At 41.2% G+C, this 13,796-nt stretch overlaps 1 protein-coding gene across 6 annotated transcripts in view; it reads left to right on the forward strand.

The window, feature by feature from the left end:
- The window catches only part of SNRK (SNF related kinase), a 141,289-nt gene that overhangs the window by 23,091 nt on the left and 104,402 nt on the right, over nucleotides 1–13,796 (forward strand). For 2 of the 6 annotated variants that reach the window (XM_055557988.1, XM_055557994.1), the window contains one exon: nucleotides 1,583–1,811. The exons of the other annotated variants lie outside the window; for them this stretch is intronic. The gene's annotated coding sequence lies outside the window, so the exon portion shown is untranslated. The remainder of the gene's footprint in view (nucleotides 1–1,582; nucleotides 1,812–13,796) is intronic. 6 annotated transcript variants of the gene reach the window in all.

Below are 13,796 nucleotides of genomic sequence, written 5' to 3' on the forward strand. Positions count from 1 at the left end.
GTTGTTCCTTCTCCTCCTTCCTTCAGTCTTTCCCAGCATCAGGGTCTTTTCCAGTGAGTCAGTTCTTTGCATCAGGTGGCCAAGGTGTTGGAGCTTCAGCTTCAGCATCAGTCCTTCCAATGAATATTTAGGACTGATTTCCTTTAGGATGGACTGCTTTGGTCTCCTTGCAGTCCAAGGGACTCTCAAGAGTCTTCCTCCAACACCACAGTTCAAAAGCATCAATTCTTCTATGCTCAGCTTTCTTTATGGTCCAACTCTCATCATTTATACATGACTACTGGAAAAACCATAGCTTTGACTAGACAGACCTTTGTTAGTCAAGTAATGTCTCTGCTTTTTAATTTGCTGTCTAGGTTGATCATAACTTTTCTTCCAAGGAGTAAGTGTCTTTTAATTTCATGGCTGCAGTCACCATCTGCAGTGATTTTGGAGCCCAGAAAAATAAAGTCTCTCACTGTTTCCATTGTTTGCCCATTTGTTTGCCATGAAGTGATGGGACCAGATGCCATGATCTTTGTTCTTTGAATGTTGAGTTTTAAGCCAGCTTTTTCACTCCCTTCTTTCACCTTCATCAAGAGGCTCTTTAGTTCCTCTTCGCTTTCTGCCATCAGGGTGGTGTCGTCTGCATATCTGAGGTTATTGATATTTCTCCCAGCAATCTTGATTCCAGCTTGTGCTTCATCCAGCCCAGCATTTTGCATGATGTACTCTGCATAGAAGTTAAATAAGCAGGGTGATAATACACGTCGACTTACATGTCACCTCATTCCAAATCCACAGTAGGCTCTGAGCAATATGCCAAAACCCTCAGACTCTGAGGACAGAATCTCAAAGTCACCTGTGTAGCATGTGGTAGGGCCAGCTGGCTCTTCCCAGTATCTGTCCTCCCTTTCCTCTGCTGGTAATAGAATCCCCAACTTTTAGTTGGTCAGTGGCTTCTCAGAATCGATACCTCATTTCCTAGACTTTCACAGCCGCCCAATGGCTTATGACTGGAAAGGCTGCATGTGACTTCTGGTGGTACCGTGTCACAGACGCAGTGTGCCCCTCTTCACTGACAGAAGAGATGTGGGTGTGCTGGCTTGACCTAGAGTAGCCACCCTAGACCAGGAGGTGGAAGTCGAGTTTGGAGGATGGCAGAGCAATAATACAGAAGGAGCCTGGGTCTTTGATGATCGCGGTGGTACTCTTAACCACTAGGCTTCACTTCTCAGAGAGTAACCTTATGTTTAATTTAAACCACTGTTTGGTGTCTGTTACAGCTGAGGGGTCTGTTAATCCTCATTGACATAATTGATGTCAGCCTCTCTCATTTCAAAGATATAAATGGAAGCCTGAATGGATTACATCAGGCTCAGTTCATGGTGCCTTTTCTGTTGGCTGTCTGGGAGTTTGCTAAATAAGATTTTTAAAATATGTGAATCATTTAAGAGAAATGGTATGTTTTGGGATACCTTATGAGGTTGATAACACAAAAGAAGACCAAAGAATTGGGAGGAAAGCAAAGGTTTTAGCATAAGAGATGAAAGTCAGAGCATACTCAGGAAAGGGGAAAAACAAAACATCCTTTATTTTTCAGGGTTAGATCCTCTGAAGCTGGGAGTAGCTACTCTAACGACACCCTTGGTGAGATAGTGATCCTGTTTTCGCAGTTGGCATGTCTGAATGCAAAGACTGTTTATAGAGCAGCGTAATTAGTAGATACTTCATGGAAGTGATTGCTGCCGGTTCAATTATTCTTTAATAGATTGGCTAGATCAAGGCGCTGCTCGGTAAGGAGAATCAATCTTTCTTTTCTCCCTATCACGGTAAGTGAGCATTCATCATTTATTATGCGTATCCCCTTGGTTTCATTTCACTCACAAAGGAAATGTATGTCTTTTCTTAAAATATACAGATTTCTTTCCCCTGGGGTCTAGCAAGTAAAGGAAAAGATAATCTGCATCCCATTGAGTTAGAAGAAAGCTGTGTCTGCACATCACCTAAGCAACCAGTTACTCAGGGCAATTCCGCCAAAACACCCATCGATTCTGTGAAAAATCCATCAGCCTGGTTGCGAGGCATCCCACAGCCTTCTGTTTGCCCTTCCTGGGTTGAGTAACTGAATTTCTCGTTTTCTGCTGCCTGTATTGGCTTCCTAAAGACCCTGCTGCAGATAGAGCTTTGATTTCATAGAGGAAGTCATCTATCTTTAAAACTCCCATCTTTAAAATTCACTAGGACCTCACTCACCATTATCAGAACATTCTCTGCAATGAAGTTCAATTGCCCAGTTCAGCATAGAGGGTCAGATGAAACCCAGTCCCTTGGACGAGAAGAAACAATTTAAAAGATGATCGTTACTTGGCTTTTTCCATTTTCTTCTTCCCAGTGCCCAGAAGATAGTTTTTCTTGGCTCTGGGACTAAATGGAGTGGACACCTGGTCCAGATTTACTTGGATCTTTCTCTAGGCAACTGATTCGTGCTGGAAAATATGCATATACCACGTAGGCTCATACCAAAGACAAGCGAAAGCTTCCATTTATGCTGTCTCTTTGATTTAATTTCTGCCTTCTGAAGGTGAAGTCAGCCCAGGCAAGCCTCATCCGCTGCTTCAACGGCACAGAAAAGAGGTTGGCCTGGCTGACTGCATGATTACCACAGCGTAGCAGAACCTTGGCAGCAGCCTTTCAAGCAGGGAGCTGTGTTTCTGAAGACTGTTTGCATCACAAAAGAGAAATTCTGAGATGTACCAAGATTCAACATACAAGATGCATGGATGACCAGCCCTGCGGACACCCTCTTTTCTATGCCAAGTTACTCTTCTAATCTGCGTGTGACTGGCCTACTTTCATTTAGCCTCCTCCTCTCACATCCCTTGGTTTAGCCGGTTACATAAGCTGCCACGCCTCGATTCTATCTGTTGTTTTCAACTCTCACTTCAACCTATGGTGTGCTAGAGTCGGCTCTGATGGCTTATGAAAGTGTGCATTGCTCTTCCCATGTCATGTTCAATAACATGACATTGGTAGCTTGAAATCAGGCATGGAAAGGTAATTGTATGTAGAAACCAGCAAATCCTACAAATAGGGCTCCCCACTGCCCCCAGGAACCAGCTGTTAAACATTCTCTACCATCCAACTGGTTTTAGTCCTTTTAAGTCCTTTAAAATAAGGATCGATTTTATTTTGACAAATGTTTAATTCTATCCTCAGTCCTAGAATAACAGAAAAAGAGTATCAATCCTGGACAAAATGGTTATATGTGCTCTATGTATGTCCGATTAGAACTGGACATGGAACAATAGACTGGTTCCAAATTGGGAAAGGAGTATGTCAAGGCTGTATGTTGTCACCCTGCTTATTTAACTTATATGCAGAGTACATTATGAGAAATACTGGACTGGATGAAGCACAAGCTGGAATCAAGATTTTTGGGAGAAATATCAATAACCTCAGATATGCAAATGACACCACACTTATGGCAGAAAGCAAAGAAGAACTAAAGAGCCACTTGATGAAAGTGAAAGAGGAGAGTGAAAAAGTTGTCTTAAAACTCAACATTCAGAAAACTAAGATCATGGCTAAGGGATTAAGATCATGGTCCCATCACTTCATGGCAAATAGATGGGGAAACAGTGACAGACTTTATTTCCTTGGGCTCCAAAATCACTGCAAATGGTGACTGCAGCCATGAAATTAAAAGATGCTTGCTCCTTGGAAGAAAAGTTATGACCAACCTGCTGCTGCTGCTGCTAAGTCGCTTCAGTCATGTCCGACTCTGTGCGACCCCATAGATGGCAGCCCATCAGGCTCCCACGTCCCTGGGACTCTCCAGGCAAGAACACTGGAGTGGGTTGCCATTTCCTTCTCCATATGACCAACCTAGACAGCAAATTAAAAAGCAGAGACATTACTTTGCCAACGAAGGTCTGTCTAGTCAAGGCTATGGTTTTTCTAGTAAGTCATGTATGGATGTGAGAGTTGGACCCTTAAGTTGAACACTGAAGAATTGATGCTTTTGAACTGTGGTGTTGAAGAAAACTCATGAGAGTCCCTTGGACTGCAAGGAGATCCAGCCAGTCAATCCTAAAGGAAATCAGTCCTGAATATTCATTGGAAGGACTGATGCTGATGCTGAAACTCCAATACTTTGGCCTCCTGATGTGAAGAACTAACTCATTGGAAAAGACCCTGATGCTGGGAAAGATGAAGGTGGGAGGAGAAAGGAGTGACAGAGGATGAGATGGTTGGATGGCATCACTGACTCAATGGACATGAGTTTGAGTCAACTCTGGGAGTTGGTGATGGACAGAGGCCTGGCGTGCTGCAGTCCATGGGGTCGCAAAGAGTTGGACATGATTGAGCAACTGAACTGATATATGCCTACAGAGTTTTCTTCAGAACAAGCTCCTCCAAATTGGTCCCCCTCCCTTCCTTCATGACTCTGATCTACCTCTAAGCCAGCCTCAGCAAGGCTGGACTACCTGGAACTTCCCTGACCATTCTTCTCTGTCAGAACTTTTTCTAAAAAAAAAATTATTGGAATATAGTTGATTTACAATGTTGTATTAGTTTCAGGGGTACAGCAAAGTGAGTCAGTTATACATATATGTATATTCACTCTTTTTTAGGTTATTTTCCCATGTAGGTCATTACTGAGTATTAAGTGGAGTTCCCTATGCTATACAGTAGGTCCTTGTTGGCTGTCTTATCTTATATATAGTAGTGTGTGTATGTTTATCCTGAGCTCCTGATTTATTTCTTCTTCCTAGTATTTCCCCTTTGGTAACTGTAAGTTTATTTTTGAGATCTGTAATAAGTTTATTTTTGATATCTCTTAAGTCTGTTTCTATTTTATAAATAAGTTCATTTGTGTCATTTTAAAAAATTAGGTTCCACCTGTAAGTGATATCTTATAATGTTTGTCTTTGTCTGACTTAGTTCACTTAGTATGATCATCTCTAGGTCTGTCCATGTTGCCACAGATGGCATTATTTCATTCTTTTTATGGCTGAGTAATATTCCATCATATATATATATATGTACCACATCTTTATTCATTTGTTCATGGACTAGGTTGCTTCCATGTCTTGGCTATTATAAATAGTTAAAACTCTTAACTTAAAAAAAAACCCCCACATTTCTATATTCACAGATAAAAACAACTATGGACTTGTATAGTACTATAGTACTTAGTTATTAAAAAAAATCCACATATAAATGGATTCATGCAGTTCATACCATGTTGTTCAAGGGTCAACTAAGGTATAAACCTTAAAAATATATATAAGATCTCTATATGAGGAAACCTACAAAATTCTGATGAAAGAAATCAAAGAACTAAACAAATGGAGAGAGATTACATATCCATGGATATGAAGACAGTATTGCCAAGACGTCAGTTTTTCCCACCTTGGTCTGTAGATTCACAGCAATCCCAATCAAAATTGCATTCGGCTAGTTATTTTGTGGATATCAACAAACTAATTCTAAAATTCATACAGAGAGGCAAAAGATCCAGAATAACTAACATGATATTGAAGAACAGCAAAATCAGAGGACTGTCAATACCTGACTCTAAGCCTTACCGTAAAGCTACAGTAGTCAAGATAGTGTAGTATTCACAGAAGAATAGACAAATAGACCAATAGAATAAAGAGCCCGGAAATAGACCCCAATAAATACAATCAAGTGATCTTTGACCAAGGAGTAAAGGGAAATAGAATGGAGGAATGATAGTCCTTTTAACAAACAGAACTGGAGCAACTGGACATCCACATGCAAAAAAATAAACCTAGACACAGAGCTTACACCCTTCACAAAAATTAACTTAAAATGGTTCACAGTCCTAAATATAAAAGGCAAAACTATAAAACTCTTAGAAAATAACATAGAAAATCTAAAATGACTGAGGGTATGGCAATGGCTTTTTAGATAAAGCACCAAAGACATGATCTAGGAAATAAATAATTAATAAGCTGGATTTCATTAAAATTGCAACACTATGCTCTGCAAAAGACAGTGTCAAGAGAATGAGAACAAACCATGGGATAGGAGAAGATATCTGCCAAAAACGTGTCCGATGAAGGACCTCTATCCAAAAGAAACAATTCTTAAGCTCAGCAATAAGAAAGCAAACATTTAAAAAATGATTTTTAAAATAAGCAAATGACCTGAATGAACATTGCATCAAAGAAGATGGCAAATGAGCATATGAAAAGATGCTCAGCATCATATGTCATTCAGTTCAGTTCAGTCACTCAGTCGTGTCCGACTCTTTGTGACCCCATGAATCGCAGCATGCCAGGCCTCCCTGTCCATCACCAACTCCCAGAGTTCACTCAAACTCATGTCCATCAAGTCGGTGATGCCATCCAGCCATCTCATCCTCTGTCGTCCCCTTTTCCTCCTGCCCCCAATCCCTCCCAGCATCAGAGTCTTTTCCAATTAGGCAACTCTTCACATGAGGTGGCCAAAGTACTGGAGTTTCAGCTTTAGCATCATTCCTTCCAAAGAACACCCAGGACTGATCTCCTTTAGAATGGACTGGTTGGATCTCCTTGCAGACCAAGGGACTCTCAAGAGTCTTCTCCAACACCACAGTTCAAAAGCATCAATTCTTCAGCGCTCAGCCTTCTTCACAGTCCAACTCTCACATCCATACATGACCACAGGAAAAACCATAGCCTTGACTAGACGAACCTTTGTTGGCAAAGTAAGTGTCTCTGCTTTTGAATATGCTATCTAGATTGGTCATAATTTTCCTTCCAAGGAGTAAGTCATTATGTCATTAGGTAATTGCAAATTAAACCAACAGTGAGATACCACTGCATACTACTAGAATGGTCCAAACCCAGAACACTGACAATACCAAATGTTGTCAAGGATGTGGAGCCACAGGAACTCTCCAGTTATTGTGGAGTTGCAAAGTGATAACAGCCACTTTGGATGACAGCTCAGCGGTTTCTTTCCAAACTAAACATATTCTTAGCATACAATCCAGAAGTCATGCTCAGCAGTCGTTTACTCAAGTCGGTTGAAAACTCGTGTCCACACAGAAACCTGCACATACATGTTTATAGTAGCTTTATTCATGATTGCCCAAATTTGGAAGTAACCAAATGGCTGCTAGGAAAATGAGTAAATAAACTGGCACGTCCAAATAATGGAATATGATTCAAAGCTAAGAAGAATGAGCTATCAAGCCATGAAAAGACAGAGAAGAAGCTTAAATGCTTATCACTAAATGATTAAAGTCCATCTAAAAAGATCATATACCCATACGATTGCAACTATATGACATTCTGGAAGAGGTAGAACTATGGAGACAGTAAAAAGGTCAGTGGTTTCCAAGAGTTAGCGGGTTAGATGAAGAGGTTCCCTGGTAGATCTGATGGTAAAGAATCTGCCTGCAATGCAGGAGACCCGGGTTCAAGCCCTGGGTTGAGAAGATCCCCTGTAGAAAGGAATGGCAACCCACTCCAGTATTCTTACCTGGAGAATTCCATGGAGAGACCATGGGGTTGCAAAGGATTGGACACGACTGAGCGACGTATGTACATGAAGGGGTACAGCACAGAGGATTTTTAGGGCAGTGGGATGATACTATCATGATGGGTACATGCCATTATACATTTGTCAAAACCTGTAGGGTGTACAACACCAAGAGCAAATCCAGTATAAACTATGGACTTGGGGTGATGATGGGGTGTCACTGTAGGCTCATCACCTGTCACACAGGTACTACCCTAGTGGGGGACGTTGGTCATGAGGCGGCCATGCGTGTGTGGGGGCGGGCGGTCTATGGGAAATCTTTGTATCTTCCTCTCAATTTTTCTGTGAATCTCAAGCTGCTCTACAAAATAGTCTTTAAAAAAAAATTGGATTATGGTTATATAGGAAATTGTTTCTGTAGTTTAAAGAAGTATTTAGAGATGAAATGTCATAACGTCTGTAATTTTTCTTTAAAAATACTTCAGAAGAAAATGAAACAAATGTGGGAAAATGTTAACAACTGTTAAAGCTGAAGGATGGCTATGTGGAGGCTATGATTTTCTGCTCCTATTATATGTTTGAAAATTTTCATCACAGTCATTTCAAAAGCACTTCTAGTCATGGAATCTATAAATTTGGTCAATCTCAAGTAGAACTGCTCCTCAGTCCCCTGAAATCTGGGCCTGTATGACTCAGGGTTGTCAACCAGTCAGATTGTTTCAATCACAGTAAAAAGCCTGCCTTGAAAAAGATTCCCTGGAGGGGGAAATGGCAACCCACTCCAGTATTCTTGCCTGGAGAATCCCCATGGACAAAGGAGCCTGGTGGGCTACAGTCCGTGTCCATGGGGTTGCCAGAGAGTCGAACGTGGCTGAGAGACTGAGCCCTGAGTGTCTGTGTTCCCACGGGCTTAGCTCAGGCTCTTGTGTCTGCAGTGGGCAGGATGAGGAGTGACTGACCAGCAGGCTTTTCCCAGTTCAGCTGGAGGGAGTTCAGTGCAGTACACATTTCATTATCTTACTTTGTTGCTTTTTGTGATTGTACAGACTGACTGAAAATAGCTGTTTTTCACTAACCCTCCTAAGTTTGACCCCGCTCATGTAATCAGAATAATATTTAAAAATGCACAAAAATATATTTTCTTGTAGTGACACCTCTTTGATGTAACAGGGAATCCTTTGCTTTTAGAGATCTTTTGTTTCATTCTATCTGGTTATATGGAGATCTTTGTTCTTTCAGGAGGTTTTTAACCTAGCGTCTTTTTTCTGGCTTCAGGAATCTCCACAGAACATGCCCGTGGGCTCCTTGCCTTCTCAACCCTCCCTGCCGAACCTTGTTCTGTACTTGCCCCTCAGACTATGAGACTCCAGCAACCCTGGATTGCACCGGGTGTTTCTTGCCCTTGGTGTGGGACCTCAAAGGAACCGAAATCCCAACTCTTATCCTCATCCCCTTGGCCAGATCTCTTGATTCTGGGCTTCCAAGTTCCCTCCTGCTGAGGCTTGAGTTCTTGAAGAGAACCACAAAGCTGAGACAGGACAGTCTGTGGTCTTGGACAGCCCATGGAATCTTGGTTTCATCTCATAACGAGAGTAATAAAAGCCATTTTTTATCTGCCTTGCAGGGCTGTTATGAGGATCAAAAGAAGGAAAGTCTACCCAAGTCTAAGCTTTGTGTTAAAGCCCAGTACAAATGTTTCCTGTTACCTATTTCTATATAATTTGGTTTTTAATGTTACATAGTATCTTTAGTGACTCTCCCCATAGCCAATGTTGTTATTAATATCTGTTTACTCATCTGGAATAAAAAAGGTTTAATGCAATATTTTCTACCTGGAAAAGTTGTGAATAAGGAAAAAGGGGGTCAGTGTCTTCAGCAACAGCCCGTTAAATGCCCCTGTAAAGAGGATGCCTGGGCCTACCCGGGTGCGCATCTCTAAAACAGGTTCCTGCTCTGGTCACTGGCTACAGATCTGGCTCCTGTTCATTTGGGAACCGCTGACGTTGAATTTTCACCAGCTTTGATTTTCCATCAACCTTCATTTCTTCCTTCCTCCCTCCCTGGCTTCCCAAGCTTCTGTGCTGTTCAGACCTTTGGCACACAGGACTGCTGACATGCCTTTTGTACAGCAAGTTGTTGTGTTCTACTTTTAGAAGTAAACAGAATCAAATGTTATTTTTTTTAATAAATTTTTTTAAAATTTATTTTTCATATTCTTTTCCATGGTGGTTTATCCCAAGATATTGAATAGTCCTGTGCTATACAGGACTTTGTTGTTTATCCATTCTGGGTATAATTGCATCTGCTAACCCCAGATCTCCATCCATCCCTCCCTTCCCCTCACTCTCCCTCGATGACCACAAGTCTGTTCTCTGTGTCTGTGACTCTTTCTGTTTCATAGAGAAGTTCATTGGTGTCATATTTTAGTTTCCACCTGTAAGTGATATCATATGGCATTTGTCCTTCTCTTTGATTTGTTTCACTTAACATGATAGTCTCTAGGTCCATCCATGTTGCTGCAAATGGCATCATTTCATTCTTTATGATGGCTGAGTAGTATTCCATTGTATCACATTGTACCACATCTTTATCCATTCATCTGCTGGTGGGCATTTAGGTCGTTTCCATATCGTGGCTGTTGTAAATAGTTCTGCTGTGAACATAGGAGTTCATGTTTCTCTTTTTAAATATTTATGTATTTGGCTGTGCTGGATCTTAGTTTTGGCATGTGGGATCTTTAGTTGTGGCATGAAAATTCTTAGTTGCGGCATAGAGGATCTAGTTCCCTGATCAGGGGTTGAATCCAGGACCCCTGGATTGGGAGCATGGAGTCTTAGCCACTGGACCACCAGCGAAGTCCTTGTATCTTATTTATTTATGGTTTTCTTTGGATATGTGCCCAGGAATGGGATTGCTGTGTCATAAAGCAACTCTATTTTTAGTCTTTTGAGGAACCTCTATTCTGTTTTCCATGATGGTTGCACCAGTTTACATTTCTACCAGCGATTGTAAGAGGGTTCCCGTTTTTCCACACACTCTCCAGCATTCGTTATTTGTATAGTCCTGTTTTAGAGTTGAGCAGAGTGAGGTCTGGAGAGTTTGAAGGGGTTCCCCCAAGGTCCTACCATTGGTAAATGACAGAATTCTTTCTCAGCCCACATGTATCCACATCTTATGCAGTTTCTGTACATCCAGCAGGTTCTTAACTCAGCACCTTTTTTTTTTTTGCTTAATTAAAAAAAAAATCTTTTTCAAAGTTTATTTTCAATTGGAGGAAAACTGCTTTACAATGTTGTGTTGGTTTCTGCCATACAACATCACAAATCAGCCATAATTATGCATATATCACCTCTCCGTGAGCTTCCCTCACCTCCCCAGTCCCACCCCTCTAGGTCATCACAGAGCGCCGGGCTGGGCTCCCTGTGTTATATAGTGACTTCTTACAAGTTATCTATTTTACACATGGTAGTATACACATGTTGATGCTACTTTCTTCATTCATCCCACTCTCTCCTTCTCCACACTGTCCACTGTGTTTCTCTATATCTGAGTCTCCCTTCCTCCCTACAAAGAAGTTATCAATACATACCAGTTTTCTAATTCCATTCTGATCTGATCTGATGTGTTCATATATGATAATTTGTTTTTCTCTTTCTCACCTACTTCACTCTGTATAACAGGCTCTAGGTTCATCCACCTCACTAGAACAGACTCAAACTTGTTCTTTTTATGGCTGAGTAATATTCCATTGTGTGTATGTATGACATCTTCTTTATTCATTCATCTGCTGATGGATATCTAGGTTGCTTCTGTGTCCTGGCTATGGTAAATAGTGCTTCTGTGAACATTGTCTTTTTCATTTATGGCTTTCTCAGGATATATGCCCAGTAGTGATATTGCTGGGCTATATGGTAGTTTTATTCCTAGTTTTTTTCCTCCATACTGTTCTCCATAGTGGCTGTTATTAATATGCATTCCCACCATCAGTGCAAGAGGGTTCCCTTTTCTCCACACCCTCTCCAGCATTTATTTGTAGACTTTTTGATAATGGCCTTCCTGACTGGTGTGATAGAATACCTTGTTACAGTTTTGATTTGCCTTTCTCTAACAAATAGTGATGCTAAGCATCTTTTTACGTGTTTATTGGCCATCTGAACTTAGCGTCTTTTGTCTGACTTCAGGAGATCACCTACAAAAACTTATATGTATGTACATTTTTCTAGATAGAGAGTCCACATTTGCCAAGGGGTCTTCAAGAGATGCAAGACTTAAAAATAAAGAACACGCTGTCCATTTTGCCTGGCATAGAGCCAGTGTTCAACATTTGTGTGCTGGATTGAACTGAGGCCAAGTAGGGGGTGGGGAGGCAGGTCTCAGAGGGATACCACTCTGTTTATCCTGAAGAGCACCCTGTGGGGAATGACCCCCCTGTTGTAACAGCTGCAGTCTCGGCTATGGTGACTCAGAGAACACACATAGAGGTTGGGGAGGAGGCCAGGAAAATTTCATGATGGCTAGATAGCCTGTGAACGTTTCATACCATGAACAGTATGAAAAGGCAAAAAGATATGACACTGAAAGATGAACTCGCCAGGTCGGTAGGTGTCCAATATGCTACTAGAGAAGAGTAGAGAAATAGCTCAGGAAAGAATGAAGAGGCTGAGCCAAAGCAAAAACAACACCCAGTTGTAGATATGACTGGTGATGGAAGTAAAGTCCGATGCTGTAAAGAACAATATTGCATAGGAACCTGGAATGTTAGGTCCATGAATCAAGGTAAATTGGAAGTGGTCAAACAGGATATGGCAAGAGTGAACATCAGCATTTTAGGAATCAGTGAACTAAAATGGACTGGAATGGGTGAATTTAATTTAGATGACCATTATATCTACTATTGTGGGCAAGAATCCCTTAGAAGAAATGGAGTAGCCAAGTCAACAAAAGAGTTTGAAATGCAGTAGTATTTGGGTAAAATCTCAAAAATGACAGAATGATCTCTGTTTGTTTCCAAGGCAAACCTTTCAGTATCAGTATTCCAAGTCTGTGCCCCAGCCACTAATGCTGAAGAAGCTGAAGTTGAACGGTTCTATGAAGACCTACAAGGCCTTCTAGAAGTAACACTAAAAAAGATGTCCTTTTCATCATAGGGAGCTGGGATGCAAAAGTAGCAAGTCAGAAGATACCTGGAGTAACAGGCAAGTTTGGCCTTGGAGTGCAAAATGAAGCAGGGCAAAGGCCAACAGAGTTTTACCAAGAGAACACGCTGGTCAGAGCAAGCACTCTCTTCCAACAACACAAGACAACTCTACACGTGGACATCACCAGATCGTCAATACCAAAACCAGATTGATGGCATTCTTTGCAGGCGAAGATGGAGAAGCTCTCTATAGTCAGCAGAAACAAGACCAGGAGCTGACTGTGGCTCAGATCATGAACTCCTTATTGCCAAATTCAGACTTACTGAAGAAAATAGGGAAAACCACCAGACCATTCAGGTATGACCTAAGTCAAATTCCTTAAGATTATACAGTGGAAGTGACAAATAGATTCAAGGGATTAGATCCGATAGACAGAGTGTCTGAAGAACTATGGACAGAAGTCCGTAACATTGTACAGGAGGTTGTGATCAAAACCATCCCCAAGTAAAAAAAATGCCAAAGGCAAAATGGTTGTCCAAGGAGGCCTTTCAAATAGCTGAGAAAAGAAGCAAAAGGCAAAGGAGAAAAGGAAAGATACATCCATCTGAATGCAGAGTTCCAAAGAATAGCAAGGAGGGATAAGAAAGCCTTCCTCAGTGATCAATGCAAATAAATAGAGGAAAACAGTAGACTGGGAAAAACTAGAGATCTCTTCAATAAAATTAGAGATACCAGGGGAGCATTTCATGCAAAGATGGGCACAATAAAAGACAGAAATGGTGTGGACCTAACAGAAGCAGAAGATATTAAGAAGAGGTGGCAAGAAGACACAGAAGAACTATACAAAAAAGATCTTTAAGACCCAGATAACCATGATGCTGTGATCACTCACCTAGAGCCAGCATCTTGGAGTATGAGGTCAAATGGGCCTTTGGAAGCATCACTACAAACAAACCTAGTGGAGGTGATGGAATTCTAGCTGAGCTATTTCAAATCCTAAAAGATGATGCTGTGAAATTGCTGCACTCAATTAACCAGCAATTTTAGAAAACTCAGCAGTGGCCCTAGGATGGAAAAGGTCAGTTTTCATTCCAATCCCAAAGAAGAGCAGTGCTAAAGATTATTCAAATTACTCCACAATTGCACTCATCTCACACACTAGCAAATTCTAATGCTAAA

This window comes from Bubalus kerabau, chromosome 20, assembly GCF_029407905.1.
Source record: "Bubalus kerabau isolate K-KA32 ecotype Philippines breed swamp buffalo chromosome 20, PCC_UOA_SB_1v2, whole genome shotgun sequence".
Classification (NCBI taxonomy): domain Eukaryota; kingdom Metazoa; phylum Chordata; class Mammalia; order Artiodactyla; family Bovidae; genus Bubalus; species Bubalus kerabau.